Here is a 14,316-nt window from a genome sequence, read left to right on the forward strand (position 1 = left end):
GCCCGCAGCTTACCTGCCCGCCACCCCCGTGGCCGGGGGTTCGTAACAGGGGTCGCCGCGCGAGCGCAGCTTACCTGCCCGCCACCCCCGTGGCCGGGGGCTCGTAACAGGGGTCGCTGCGCACGGGGTGCGCTCACAAAGGGGTGGGGCTCACCCTGCCCGCCACCCGTCGCGCGCGTAACGCGGACTGCCCGAGACGCGAGGTCCACCGGCAGCCGCGCCCGCACACGCGCTGGGCTCGTAACAGGGGTATTGTCCCGAAGGTGCTCTGGTCCGTGTTATTATTATGTCAGCACATGAGGAACCTTCTCATGGCGTCCATATAAATATTAAGGCAAGACTACCACGCCTCCAGTGGCCAGAGCTTGCCGGTCTCAGATTACCACAGCTTAAGGGGCCCGGTCCCCGTGTGGTGCCATTTATATTGTTGTTTTGAGGGGCCCGATCCCCCTTCAGCTACCTCATTAGAACCAGTCCAGGCACCCGAACACCATCCTTAGAATCCCGTATGGGTTTTCGTTCTGATAAATGCGCGCATCCCCGTCCAGGGTCAGCGCTCGTATGCATGTATTAGCTCTAGAATTGCCACAGTTATCCAAGTAACGGTGGAGTGTTCAAAGGAACCATAACTGATTTAATGAGCCATTCGTAGTTTCACTGTCAAACTCGTTTGCACTTGCACTTGCATGGCTTAATCTTTGAGACAAGCATATGCTACTGGCAGGATCAACCAGGTAGACCCGCTAGCGTGTTTACTGGCTTCTGTGATTCCCGGCCGGGATGCCTACCGGCCAAGCCGAACGTTCGGTGACACTTGCCTTTCAGTCAGCGCGCAAGCGGCTTGCACGGGCCGTGAGCCGTCGCACACAGCCCGAGGAGTCCCGCGGGGCCAACATCATGCTCGGCTGAGAGTGGTTTTCGGCACGCTGTCCTGCCGGGTCTACGAAGGGGTGGCATGGGTTGCGCGCAGTGTCTCATGGCGCCGCCTAGGGTTCGAAAAAGGTGTTTCCGGAAGCACCGCAGCCGTCGCTGCCCAGGCCCTCCGGCACCACCCGGGGCGTGGGCCCGGATGGCATATGCGCGAAGGGACGCTGGGGCCGAGCCGGAGCGGGTCCGATGTAGGACAACTAGGGCAGACGGGTCGTCTCGATCTCGCTTCAAATCGGGCTTGCCGGGCGGCAATAGAGGCAGACCTGCAGGGCCGGAGGAATCCCCCACCTGGGTAACCGGCTGACGCCGGCCGGTGAGGGCCGCTCCGTGGCAAGTCGTGTTTACCAGAGGGTTAGAGGGGAAAGGGGAAGTGGGCCGGGGCTTTTCCCAGGTCCGAGCCCCTGTCGCTCAAGTCCTGGGAAGCCCCGAGTACCTGGACGGAGGTCCAGGATTTCATTCATACGGGAAAAGTTGAAAATGTGTCCGAGACAGCGCCCCCTAGGCGGACGCGCGCTCCGGACCGAGCCCCTGTCGCTCGAGCCCTGGAAGCGCCAAGTACCTGGGTGGAATCAGTTCCAGGATTTCATTCATGCGGGAAAAGTTGAAAATGTGTCCGAGACAGCGCCCCCTAGGCGGACACACGCTCCGGACAGAGCCCCTGTCGCTCAAGCCCTGGAAGTCCTAAGTACCTGGGTGGAATCAGTTCCAGGATTTCATCCATGCGGGAAAAGTTGAAAATGTGTCCGAGACAGCGCCCCCTAGGCGGACACACGCTCCGGACAGAGCCCCTGTCGCTCAAGCCCTGGAAGCCCTAAGTACCTGGGTGGAATCAGTTCCAGGATTTCATTCATGCGGGAAAAGTTGAAAATGTGTCCGAGACAGCGCCCTCTAGGCGGACACACGCTCCGGACAGAGCCCCTGTCGCTCAAGCCCTGGAAGCCCTAAGTACCTGGGTGGAATCAGTTCCAGGATTTCATTCATGCGGGAAAAGTTGAAAATGTGTCCGAGACAGCGCCCTCTAGGCGGACACACGCTCCGGACAGAGCCCCTGTCGCTCAAGCCCTGGAAGCCCTAAGTACCTGGGTGGAATCAGTTCCAGGATTTCATCCATGCGGGAAAAGTTGAAAATGTGTCCGAGACAGCGCCCCCTAGGCGGACACACGCTCCGGACAGAGCCCCTGTCGCTCAAGCCCTGGAAGCCCTAAGTACCTGGGTGGAATCAGTTCCAGGATTTCATCCATGCGGGAAAAGTTGAAAATGTGTCCGAGACAGCGCCCCCTAGGCGGACACACGCTCCGGACAGAGCCCCTGTCGCTCAAGCCCTGGAAGCCCTAAGTACCTGGGTGGAATCAGTTCCAGGATTTCATCCATGCGGGAAAAGTTGAAAATGTGTCCGGGACAGCGCCCCCTAGGCGGACACACGCTCCGGACAGAGCCCCTGTCGCTCAAGCCCTGGAAGCCCTAAGTACCTGGGTGGAATCAGTTCCAGGATTTCATTCATGCGGGAAAAGTTGAAAATGTGTCCGAGAAGGCGCCCCTTAGGCGGACACAGGTGTCTGCATGAGCCCCTGTCGCTCAGATGCTGGAAGAGCAGTTTGAAAAAGGACCGGGGTAAAGAGGGGGAAAGCACCATATATGTGTCCGGGAAGGCGCCCCTCGGGCGGACACAGGTGTCTGCATGAGCCCCTGTCGCTCAGATGCTGGAAGATCAGTTTGAAAAAAGGACCAGAGGATAGAGGGGAAAAACACCATATATGTGTCCGGGAAGGCGCCCCTCGGGCGGACACAGGTGTCTGCATGAGCCCCTGTCGCTCAGATGCTGGAAGATCAGTTTGAAAAAGGACCGGGGTAAAGAGGGGGGAAGCACCATATATGTGTCCGGGAAGGCGCCCCTCGGGCGGACACAGGTGTCTGCATGAGCCCCTGTCGCTCAGATGCTGGAAGATCAGTTTGAAAAAAGAACCAGAGGATAGAGGGGAAAAACACCATATTTGTGTCCGAAAATAGCTCACTTTGACTCGGACGCGTTCCCTGTGATTTCAGCCTGTCAGACATGGTGCACATAGTAACGAGATGGAGGTGTTTTGGTCGACCAGGTAAAAAACGAAAAATCGAGAGAAGGTAAAAAGTAGGTGAAAAATTAAGCCTCTCTCGTTAAGGTACTTAGAAAAAATCCCAAAAAAAAAATGAACTCCCATTGAAATGAATGGGGAAAATTTTTTTTCTCGTTTTTTTTCTAAGTACAACAACGAGAGAAGGTAAAAAATGGTTTTTTTTAGCCTCTCTCGTTAAGGTACTTAGAAAAAAACCCAGATTTTTTATTTTCTCGTTTTTTTTCTAAGTACAACAACGAGAGAAGGTAAAAACAGGTGCTTTTTAGCCTCTCTCGTTAAGGTACTTGGAAAAAATCCGAGACATGTTTGGTCTTCCCCACTGACAGTGCGCCTTTGCTGGGTAAGTTGTGGACGTGCCAGGCACCCCCGGGACACCGGTGGAACGCGGCCGGACTCGTGGTACTCCAACCCGGGCATAATTTTGGATATTTTCCGGTCCTTTTTTTCCCCACTTTCCCAACTTTTCTTCCCAATCACAGTGCGCCTTTGCTGGGTAAGTTGTGGACATGCCAGGCACCCCCGGGACACCGGTGGAACGCGGCCGGACTCGTGGTACTCCAACCCGGGCATAATTTTGGATCAAATTCGGGACTTTTGCCCACTTTCCCAACTTTTCTTCCCAATCACAGTGCGCCTTTGCTGGGTAAGTTGTGGACATGCCAGGCACCCCCGGGACACCGGTGGAACGCGGCCGGACTCGTGGTACTCCAACCCGGGCATAATTTTGGATCAAATTCGGGACTTTTGCCCACTTTCCCAACTTTTCTTCCCAATCACAGTGCGCCTTTGCTGGGTAAGTTGTGGACATGGCAGGCACCCCCGGGACACCGGTGGAACGCGGCCGGACTCGTGGTACTCCAACCCGGGCATAATTTTGGATCAAATTCGGGACTTTTGCCCACTTTCCCAACTTTTCTTCCCAATCACAGTGCGCCTTTGCTGGGTAAGTTGTGGACATGCCAGGCACCCCCGGGACACCGGTGGAACGCGGCCGGACTCGTGGTACTCCAACCCGGGCATAATTTTGGATCAAATTCGGGACTTTTGCCCACTTTCCCAACTTTTCTTCCCAATCACAGTGCGCCTTTGCTGGGTGCGTCGTGGACATTGTAGGCACCCCGGAACCCTGGTGGAACGCGGCGGGACTTGTGGGACTCGAACCTGGGTGTGATTTTGGACCAAATTCGGGACTTTTGCCCACTTTCCCAACTTTTCTTCCCAATCACAGTGCGCCTTTGCTGGGTGCGTCGTGGACATTGTAGGCACCCCGGAACCCTGGTGGAACGCGGCGGGACTTGTGGGACTCGAACCTGGGTGTGATTTTGGACCAAATTCGGGACTTTTGCCCACTTTCCCAACTTTTCTTCCCAATCACAGTGCGCCTTTGCTGGGTGCGTCGTGGACATTGTAGGCACCCCGGAACCCTGGTGGAACGCGGCGGGACTTGTGGGACTCGAACCTGGGTGTGATTTTGGACCAAATTCGGGACTTTTGCCCACTTTCCCAACTTTTCTTCCCAATCACAGTGCGCCTTTGCTGGGTGCGTCGTGGACATTGTAGGCACCCCGGAACCCTGGTGGAACGCGGCGGGACTTGTGGGACTCGAACCTGGGTGTGATTTTGGACCAAATTCGGGACTTTTGCCCACTTTCCCAACTTTTCTTCCCAATCACAGTGCGCCTTTGCTGGGTGCGTCGTGGACATTGTAGGCACCCCGGAACCCTGGTGGAACGCGGCGGGACTTGTGGGACTCGAACCTGGGTGTGATTTTGGACCAAATTCGGGACTTTTGCCCACTTTCCCAACTTTTCTTCCCAATCACAGTGCGCCTTTGCTGGGTGCGTCGTGGACATGTCAGGCACCCCGGAACACTGGTGGAATGCGGCGGGACTTGTGGGACTCGAACCTGGGTATAATTATGGACCAAATTCGGGACTTTTGCCCACTTTCCCAACTTTTCTTCCCAATCACAGTGCGCCTTTGCTGGGTGAGTTGTGGACATTGTAGGCACCCCGGAACCCTGGTGGAACGCGGCGGGACTTGTGGGACTCGAACCTGGGTGTGATTTTGGACCAAATTCGGGACTTTTGCCCACTTTCCCAACTTTTCTGCCCAATCACAGTGCGCCTTTGCTGGGTGAGTTGTGGACATTGTAGGCACCCCGGAACCCTGGTGGAACGCGGCGGGACTTGTGGGACTCGAACCTGGGTGTGATTTTGGACCAAATTCGGGACTTTTGCCCACTTTCCCAACTTTTCTTCCCAATCACAGTGCGCCTTTGCTGGGTGCGTTGTGGACATTGTAGGCACCCCGAGACACTGGTGGAACGCGGCGGGACTTGTGGGACTCGAACCTGGGTGTGATTTTGGACCAAATTCGGGACTTTTGCCCACTTTCCCAACTTTTCTTCCCAATCACAGTGCGCCTTTGCTGGGTGCGTCTTGGACATGTCAGGCACCCCGGAACACTGGTGGAACGCGGCGGGACTTGTGGGACTCGAACCTGGGTGTGATTTTGGACCAAATTCGGGACTTTTGCCCACTTTCCCAACTTTTCTTCCCAATCACAGTGCGCCTTTGCTGGGTGCCTTGTGGACATTGTAGGCACCCCGAGACACTGGTGGAACGCGGCGGGACTTGTGGGACTCGAACCTGGGTGTGATTTTGGACCAAATTCGGGACTTTTGCCCACTTTCCCAACTTTTCTTCCCAATCACAGTGCGCCTTTGCTGGGTGCGTTGTGGACATTGTAGGCACCCCGAGACACTGGTGGAACGCGGCGGGACTTGTGGGACTCGAACCTGGGTGTGATTTTGGACCAAATTCGGGACTTTTGCCCACTTTCCCAACTTTTCTTCCCAATCACAGTGCGCCTTTGCTGGGTGCGTCGTGGACATTGTAGGCACCCCGGAACCCTGGTGGAACGCGGCGGGACTTGTGGGACTCGAACCTGGGTGTGATTTTGGACCAAATTCGGGACTTTTGCCCACTTTCCCAACTTTTCTTCCCAATCACAGTGCGCCTTTGCTGGGTGCCTTGTGGACATTGTAGGCACCCCGAGACACTGGTGGAACGCGGCGGGACTTGTGGGACTCGAACCTGGGTGTGATTTTGGACCAAATTCGGGACTTTTGCCCACTTTCCCAACTTTTCTTCCCAATCACAGTGCGCCTTTGCTGGGTGCGTTGTGGACATTGTAGGCACCCCGAGACACTGGTGGAACGCGGCGGGACTTTTGGGACTCGAACCTGGGTGTGATTTTGGACCAAATTCGGGACTTTTGCCCACTTTCCCAACTTTTCTTCCCAATCACAGTGCGCCTTTGCTGGGTGCGTCGTGGACATTGTAGGCACCCCGAGACACTGGTGGAACGCGGCGGGACTTGTGGGACTCGAACCTGGGTGTGATTTTGGACCAAATTCGGGACTTTTGCCCACTTTCCCAACTTTTCTTCCCAATCACAGTGCGCCTTTGCTGGGTAAGTTGTGGACATGCCAGGCACCCCCGGGACACCGGTGGAACGCGGCGGGACTTGTGGGACTCGAACCTGGGTGTGATTTTGGACCAAATTCGGGACTTTTGCCCACTTTCCCAACTTTTCTTCCCAATCACAGTGCGCCTTTGCTGGGTGCGTCTTGGACATGTCAGGCACCCCGGAACACTGGTGGAACGCGGCGGGACTTGTGGGACTCGAACCTGGGTGTGATTTTGGACCAAATTCGGGACTTTTGCCCACTTTCCCAACTTTTCTTCCCAATCACAGTGCGCCTTTGCTGGGTGCGTTGTGGACATTGTAGGCACCCCGAGACACTGGTGGAACGCGGCGGGACTTGTGGGACTCGAACCTGGGTGTGATTTTGGACCAAATTCGGGACTTTTGCCCACTTTCCCAACTTTTCTTCCCAATCACAGTGCGCCTTTGCTGGGTGCGTTGTGGACATTGTAGGCACCCCGAGACACTGGTGGAACGCGGCGGGACTTGTGGGACTCGAACCTGGGTGTGATTTTGGACCAAATTCGGGACTTTTGCCCACTTTCCCAACTTTTCTTCCCAATCACAGTGCGCCTTTGCTGGGTGCGTTGTGGACATTGTAGGCACCCCGAGACACTGGTGGAACGCGGCGGGACTTGTGGGACTCGAACCTGGGTATAATTTTGGACCAAATGCGGGACTTTTGCCCACTTTCCCAACTTTTCTTCCCAATCACAGTGCACCTTTGCTGGGTAAGTTGTGGACATTGTAGGCACCCCGGAACCCTGGTGGAACGCGGCGGGACTTGTGGGACTCGAACCTGGGTGTGATTTTGGACCAAATTCGGGACTTTTGCCCACTTTCCCAACTTTTCTTCCCAATCACAGTGCGCCTTTGCTGGGTGCGTTGTGGACATTGTAGGCACCCCGGAACCCTGGTGGAACGCGGCGGGACTTGTGGGACTCGAACCTGGGTGTGATTTTGGACCAAATTCGGGACTTTTGCCCACTTTCCCAACTTTTCTTCCCAATCACAGTGCACCTTTGCTGGGTAAGTTGTGGACATTGTAGGCACCCCGGAACCCTGGTGGAACGCGGCGGGACTTGTGGGACTCGAACCTGGGTGTGATTTTGGACCAAATTCGGGACTTTTGCCCACTTTCCCAACTTTTCTTGCCCACTCACAGTGCGCCTTTGCTGGGTGCGTTGTGGACATTGTAGGCACCCCGGAACCCTGGTGGAACGCGGCGGGACTTGTGGGACTCGAACCTGGGTGTGATTTTGGACCAAATTCGGGACTTTTGCCCACTTTCCCAACTTTTCTTGCCCACTCACAGTGCGCCTTTGCTGGGTGCGTTGTGGACATGTCAGGCACACTGGTGGAACGCGGCGGGACTTGTGGGACTCGAACCTGGGTGTGATTTTGGACCAAATTCGGGACTTTTGCCCACTTTCCCAACTTTTCTTGCCCACTCACAGTGCGCCTTTGCTGGGTGCGTTGTGGACATGTCAGGCACACTGGTGGAACGCGGCGGGACTTGTGGGACTCGAACCTGGGTGTGATTTTTGATCATTTCGTGGACTTTTGCTATGCATGCCTTCTCCCCGCTAGTTTGATGTGTGCTGCTGCAAAAGTTCCAAGAGGGCGTTTTTGCCCCCCTCCAAACTCCCTCTCTTTGTTTATAGTGCATATTTTCTGCTGGATCTACTCTCTATTTACTCCAAGGAAAAAAACTAGCCGGTCGCGGCAAATTTTTACAATCGGTCGCCAAACTACGGCACGAGGGCCGAACGCGGTACGCCGGCGTCCAAGATACGGCCCGGGGATTTTTTTGATTTTTTGGGCTTTTTTTGATTTTTTTGGACATGTTGGGCATCCCAGGACTCGGGTGCGACTGCAGGACGTGTGGGGCTCTAACCTGGGTGTGGTTTTTGGTCATTTTTCCGGACTTTTGCCCACTTTTCCAACTTTTCTTCCCAATCACAGTGCGCCTTTGCTGGGTGCGTCGTGGACATGTCAGGCACCCCGGAACCCTGGTGGAACGCGGCGGGACTTGTGGGACTCGAACCTGGGTGTGATTTTGGCTCAAATTCGGGACTTTTGCCCACTTTCCCAACTTTTCTTCCCAATCACAGTGCGCCTTTGCTGGGTGCGTCGTGGACATGTCAGGCACCCCGGAACCCTGGTGGAACGCGGCGGGACTTGTGGGACTCGAACCTGGGTGTGATTTTGGCTCAAATTCGGGACTTTTGCCCACTTTCCCAACTTTTCTTCCCAATCACAGTGCGCCTTTGCTGGGTAAGTTGTGGACATTGTAGGCACCCCGGAACACTGGTGGAACGCGGCGGGACTTGTGGGACTCGAACCTGGGTATAATTTTGGATCAAATTCGGGACTTTTGCCCACTTTTCCAACTTTTCTTCCCCACTCACAGTGCGCCTTTGCTGGGTGCGTTTTGGGCATGTGGGGGGCACCTCGGACTCGGGTGGGACGCGGCGGGACTTGTGGCACTCGTACCTGTGTGTGATTTTTGATCATTTTGTGGACTTTTCCCCAGACACTCTCCACTTGTCTACCCCACTTCCCCTGTGACTTTGCTGGGGGGGCGTTTCCCCGCTGTCCTTTGTAGTGTAAGGCTTACTTTTCTTTTTTTTCTGTCTGAAAATAGGGCCCCAAAAGGCCTCACACTCCCCGGGAAGACCTGATGGACGCCTCGGCGTCACTGAAACAGGCCAATCTGTCTGAAAATATGGCCCACGAAAGGCCTCACATTCCCCGGGAAGACCTGATGGACGCCCCGGCGTCACCGAAATAAGCCAAACTGTCTGAAAATAGGGGCTCCAAGGGTTCCCCACTCTTTCTGGCCCACAAAAGGCCTCTCATTCCCCGGGAACACCTGTAGGACTCCCCGGCGTCAAGGAAATCCGCCAAACTGTCTGAAAATAGGGCCCCAAAAGAACTGGAAATGATGCCTTTAATTTGGGGGGTGATGTCTTTAATTTGGGGGGTGCATTGGAGGCGGGAGTCCACTGGAGGGCTACACACCGTCTGAATATAGGGCCCCAAAAGGCCTGGAATTAATGTATTTAATTTGGGGGGTGCATTTGCAGCGGGAGTCCACCGGAGGGCTCCATTTCCCCACTCTTTTGTTGACATATGGCCACAAAAGGCCTCTCATTCCCCGGGAAGACCTGATGGACGCCCCGGCGTCACCGAAATAAGCCAAACTGTCTGAAAATAGGGGCTCCAAGGGTCCCCCACTCTTTCTGGCCCACAAAAGGCCTCTCATTCCCCGGGAACACCAAAAGAACTGGAAATAATGTGTTTAATTCAGGGTGCATTTGCAGCGAGTGTCCACCAGAGGGCTCCAATTCCCCAGCTATAGTCCTGGTACTCTAAAATGATGGCACTTAGTCAAATTTCCGCCTTTTTTTTGGACTTCCAGCGAGGAGAGGGACAATTTTGCGTTCCTGACCCAGGTGGAGGACCATAGCACGTCGGCCTTCTTAAAGGGACATCCTCCTAGGCACTTAGTCAAATTTACGCCTTTTTTTTGGACTTCCAGCGAGGAGAGGGACTAATTTTGCTTTCCGTACCCGGGTGGAGAACCATAGCAGGTCAGCCTTCTTAAAGGGACATCCTCCTAGGCACTTAGTCAAATTTCCGCCTTTTTTTTGGACTTCCAGCGAGGAGAGGGACTAATTTGGCGTTCCAGACCCAGGTGGAGAACCATAGCACGTCGGCCTTCTTTAAGGGAAATGCTCCTAGGCACTTAGTCAAATTCACGCCTTTTTTTTGGACTTCTCCAGCGAGGAGAGGGACTAATTTTGCTTTCCGTACCCGGGTGGAGAACCATAGCACGTCGGCCTTCTTAAAGGGAAATGCTCCTAGGCACTTAGTCAAATTCACGCCTTTTTTTTGGACTTCCAGCGAGGAGAGGGACAATTTTGCTTTCCTGACCCAGGTGGAGAACCATAGCACGTCGGCCTTCTTAAAGGGACATCCTCCTAGGCACTTAGTCAAATTCACGCCTTTTTTTTGGACTTCCAGCGAGGAGAGGGACTAATTTGGCGTTCCAGACCCAGGTGGAGAACCATAGCAGGTCGGCCTTCTTAAAGGGACATGCCCCTAGACACTTAGTCAAATTTACGCCTGAAAATAGGGCCCCAAAAGAACTGGAAATAATGTCTTTAATTCAGGGTGCATTTGCAGCGAGTGTCCACCAGAGGGCTCCAATTCCCCCACTATAGTCCTGGTACTCTAAAATGATGGCACTTAGTCAAATTTCCGCCTTTTTTTGACTACTTCCAGCGAGGAGAGGGACTAATTTGGCGTTCCGTACCCAGGTGGAGAACCAAGGGACGTCGGCCTTCTTAAAGGGACATCCTCCTAGACACTTAGTCAAATTCACGCCTTTTTTTTTGGACTTCCAGCGAGGAGAGGGACTAATTTTGCTTTCCGCACCCGGGTGGAGAACCATAGCAGGTCAGCCTTCTTAAAGGGACATCCTCCTAGGCACTTAGTCAAATTTACGCCTTTTTTTTGGACTTCCAGCGAGGAGAGGGACTAATTTTGCTTTCCGTACCCGGGTGGAGAACCATAGCACGTCGGCCTTCTTAAAGGGAAATGCTCCTAGGCACTTAGTCAAATTCACGCCTTTTTTTTGGACTTCCAGCGAGGAGAGGGACAATTTTGCTTTCCTGACCCAGGTGGAGAACCATAGCACGTCGGCCTTCTTAAAGGGACATCCTCCTAGGCACTTAGTCAAATTCACGCCTTTTTTTTGGACTTCCAGCGAGGAGAGGGACAATTTTGCTTTCCTGACCCAGGTGGAGAACCATAGCACGTCGGCCTTCTTAAAGGGAAATGCTCCTAGGCACTTAGTCTAATTCACGCCTTTTTTTTGGACTTCCAGCGAGGAGAGGGACAATTTGGCGTTCCTGACCCAGGTGGAGAACCATAGCAGGTCGGCCTTCTTAAAGGGACATCCTCCTAGGCACTTAGTCAAATTTCCGCCTTTTTTTTGGACTTCCAGCGAGGAGAGGGACTAATTTGGCGTTCCGTACCCAGGTAGAGAACCAAGGCACGTCGGCCTTCTTAAGGGGACATCCTCCTAGACACTTAGTCAAATTCACGCCTTTTTTTTTGGACTTCCAGCTAGGAGAGGGACTAATTTTGCGTTCCAGACCCAGGTGGAGAACCATAGCAGGTCGGCCTTCTTAAAGGGACATGCCCCTAGGCACTTAGTCAAATTCACGCCTTTTTTTTGGACTTCCAGCGAGGAGAGGGACAATTTGGCGTTCCTGACCCAGGTGGAGAACCATAGCAGGTCGGCCTTCTTAAAGGGAAATGCTCCTAGACACTTAGTCAAATTTACACCCTTTTTTTTGGACTTCCAGCGAGGAGAGGGACAATTTTGCTTTCCTGACCCAGGTGGAGAACCATAGCACGTCGGCCTTCTTAAAGGGACATCCTCCTAGGCACTTAGTCAAATTCACGCCTTTTTTTTGGACTTCCAGCGAGGAGAGGGACAATTTGGCGTTCCTGACCCAGGTGGAGAACCATAGCAGGTCGGCCTTCTTAAAGGGACATGCTCCTAGGCACTTAGTCAAATTTACACCTTTTTTTTTGGACTTCCAGCGAGGAGAGGGACTAATTTGGCGTTCCGTACCCAGGTAGAGAACCAAGGCACGTCGGCCTTCTTAAGGGGACATCCTCCTAGACACTTAGTCAAATTCACGCCTTTTTTTTTGGACTTCCAGCTAGGAGAGGGACTAATTTTGCGTTCCAGACCCAGGTGGAGAACCATAGCAGGTCGGCCTTCTTAAAGGGACATGCCCCTAGACACTTAGTCAAATTTACGCCTGAAAATAGGGCCCCAAAAGAACTGGAAATAATGTCTTTAATTCAGGGTGCATTTGCAGCGAGTGTCCACCAGAGGGCTCCAATTCCCCCACTATAGTCCTGGTACTCTAAAATGATGGCACTTAGTCAAATTTCCGCCTTTTTTTTGGACTTCCAGCGAGGAGAGGGACAATTTTGCGTTCCTGACCCAGGTGGAGGACCATAGCACGTCGGCCTTCTTAAAGGGACATCCTCCTAGGCACTTAGTCAAATTTCCACCTTTTTTTGACTACTTCCAGCTAGGAGAGGGACTAATTTGGCGTTCCGTACCCAGGTGGAGAACCATAGCACGTCGGCCTTCTTAAAGGGAAATGCTCCTAGACACTTAGTCAAATTCACGCCTTTTTTTTGGACTTCCAGCTAGGAGAGGGACTAATTTGGCGTTCCGTACCCAGGTGGAGAACCATAGCACGTCGGCCTTCTTAAAGGGAAATGCTCCTAGACACTTAGTCAAATTCACGCCTTTTTTTTGGACTTCCAGCGAGGAGAGGGACTAATTTGGCGTTCCGTACCCAGGTAGAGAACCAAGGCACGTCGGCCTTCTTAAGGGGACATCCTCCTAGACACTTAGTCAAATTCACGCCTTTTTTTTTGGACTTCCAGCTAGGAGAGGGACTAATTTGGCGTTCTGTACCCAGGTGGAGAACCAAGGGACGTCGGCCTTCTTAAGGGGACATCCTCCTAGGCACTTAGTCAAATTTCCGCCTTTTTTTTGGACTTCCAGCGAGGAGAGGGACTAATTTGGCGTTCCGTACCCAGGTGGAGAACCATAGCAGGTCGGCCTTCTTAAAGGGAAATGCTCCTAGACACTTAGTCAAATTTACCAAACTTTTCTATAGAGGCCTGGTACTCTAAAATGATGACACATAGACAAAAAACCAAACTTTTCTATAGAGGCCTGGTACTCTAAAATAATGACACTTAGTCAAATTTCCGCCTTTTTTTGACTACTTCCAGCTAGGAGAGGGACTAATTTGGCGTTCCGTACCCAGGTAGAGAACCAAGGCACGTCGGCCTTCTTAAGGGGACATCCTCCTAGACACTTAGTCAAATTCACGCCTTTTTTTTGGACTTCCAGCGAGGAGAGGGACAATTTTGCGTTCCTGACCCAGGTGGAGGACCATAGCACGTCGGCCTTCTTAAAGGGACATCCTCCTAGGCACTTAGTCAAATTTACACCTTTTTTTTTGGACTTCCAGCGAGGAGAGGGACTAATTTTGCTTTCCGTACCCGGGTGGAGAACCATAGCAGGTCAGCCTTCTTAAAGGGACATCCTCCTAGGCACTTAGTCAAACTTACGCCTTTTTTTTGGACTTCCAGCGAGGAGAGGGACTAATTTTGCTTTCCGTACCCGGGTGGAGAACCATAGCAGGTCAGCCTTCTTAAAGGGACATCCTCCTAGGCACTTAGTCAAATTTCCGCCTTTTTTTTGGACTTCCAGCGAGGAGAGGGACTAATTTGCTTTCCTGACCCAGGTGGAGAACCATAGCAGGTCGGCCTTCTTAAAGGGACATGCCCCTAGACACTTAGTCAAATTTACGCCTGAAAATAGGGCCCCAAAAGAACTGGAAATAATGTCTTTAATTCAGGGTGCATTTGCAGCGAGTGTCCACCAGAGGGCTCCAATTCCCCACTATAGTCCTGGTACTCTAAAATGATGGCACTTAGTCAAATTTCCGCCTTTTTTTTGGACTTCCAGCGAGGAGAGGGACTAATTTTGCTTTCCGCACCCGGGTGGAGAACCATAGCAGGTCAGCCTTCTTAAAGGGACATCCTCCTAGGCACTTAGTCAAATTTACGCCTTTTTTTTGGACTTCCAGCGAGGAGAGGGACTAATTTTGCTTTCCGTACCCGGGTGGAGAACCATAGCACGTCGGCCTTCTTAAAGGGAAATGCT

The sequence above is a fragment of the Nerophis lumbriciformis genome, unplaced genomic scaffold (assembly GCF_033978685.3).
Source record: "Nerophis lumbriciformis unplaced genomic scaffold, RoL_Nlum_v2.1 HiC_scaffold_42, whole genome shotgun sequence".
NCBI lineage: Eukaryota > Metazoa > Chordata > Actinopteri > Syngnathiformes > Syngnathidae > Nerophis > Nerophis lumbriciformis.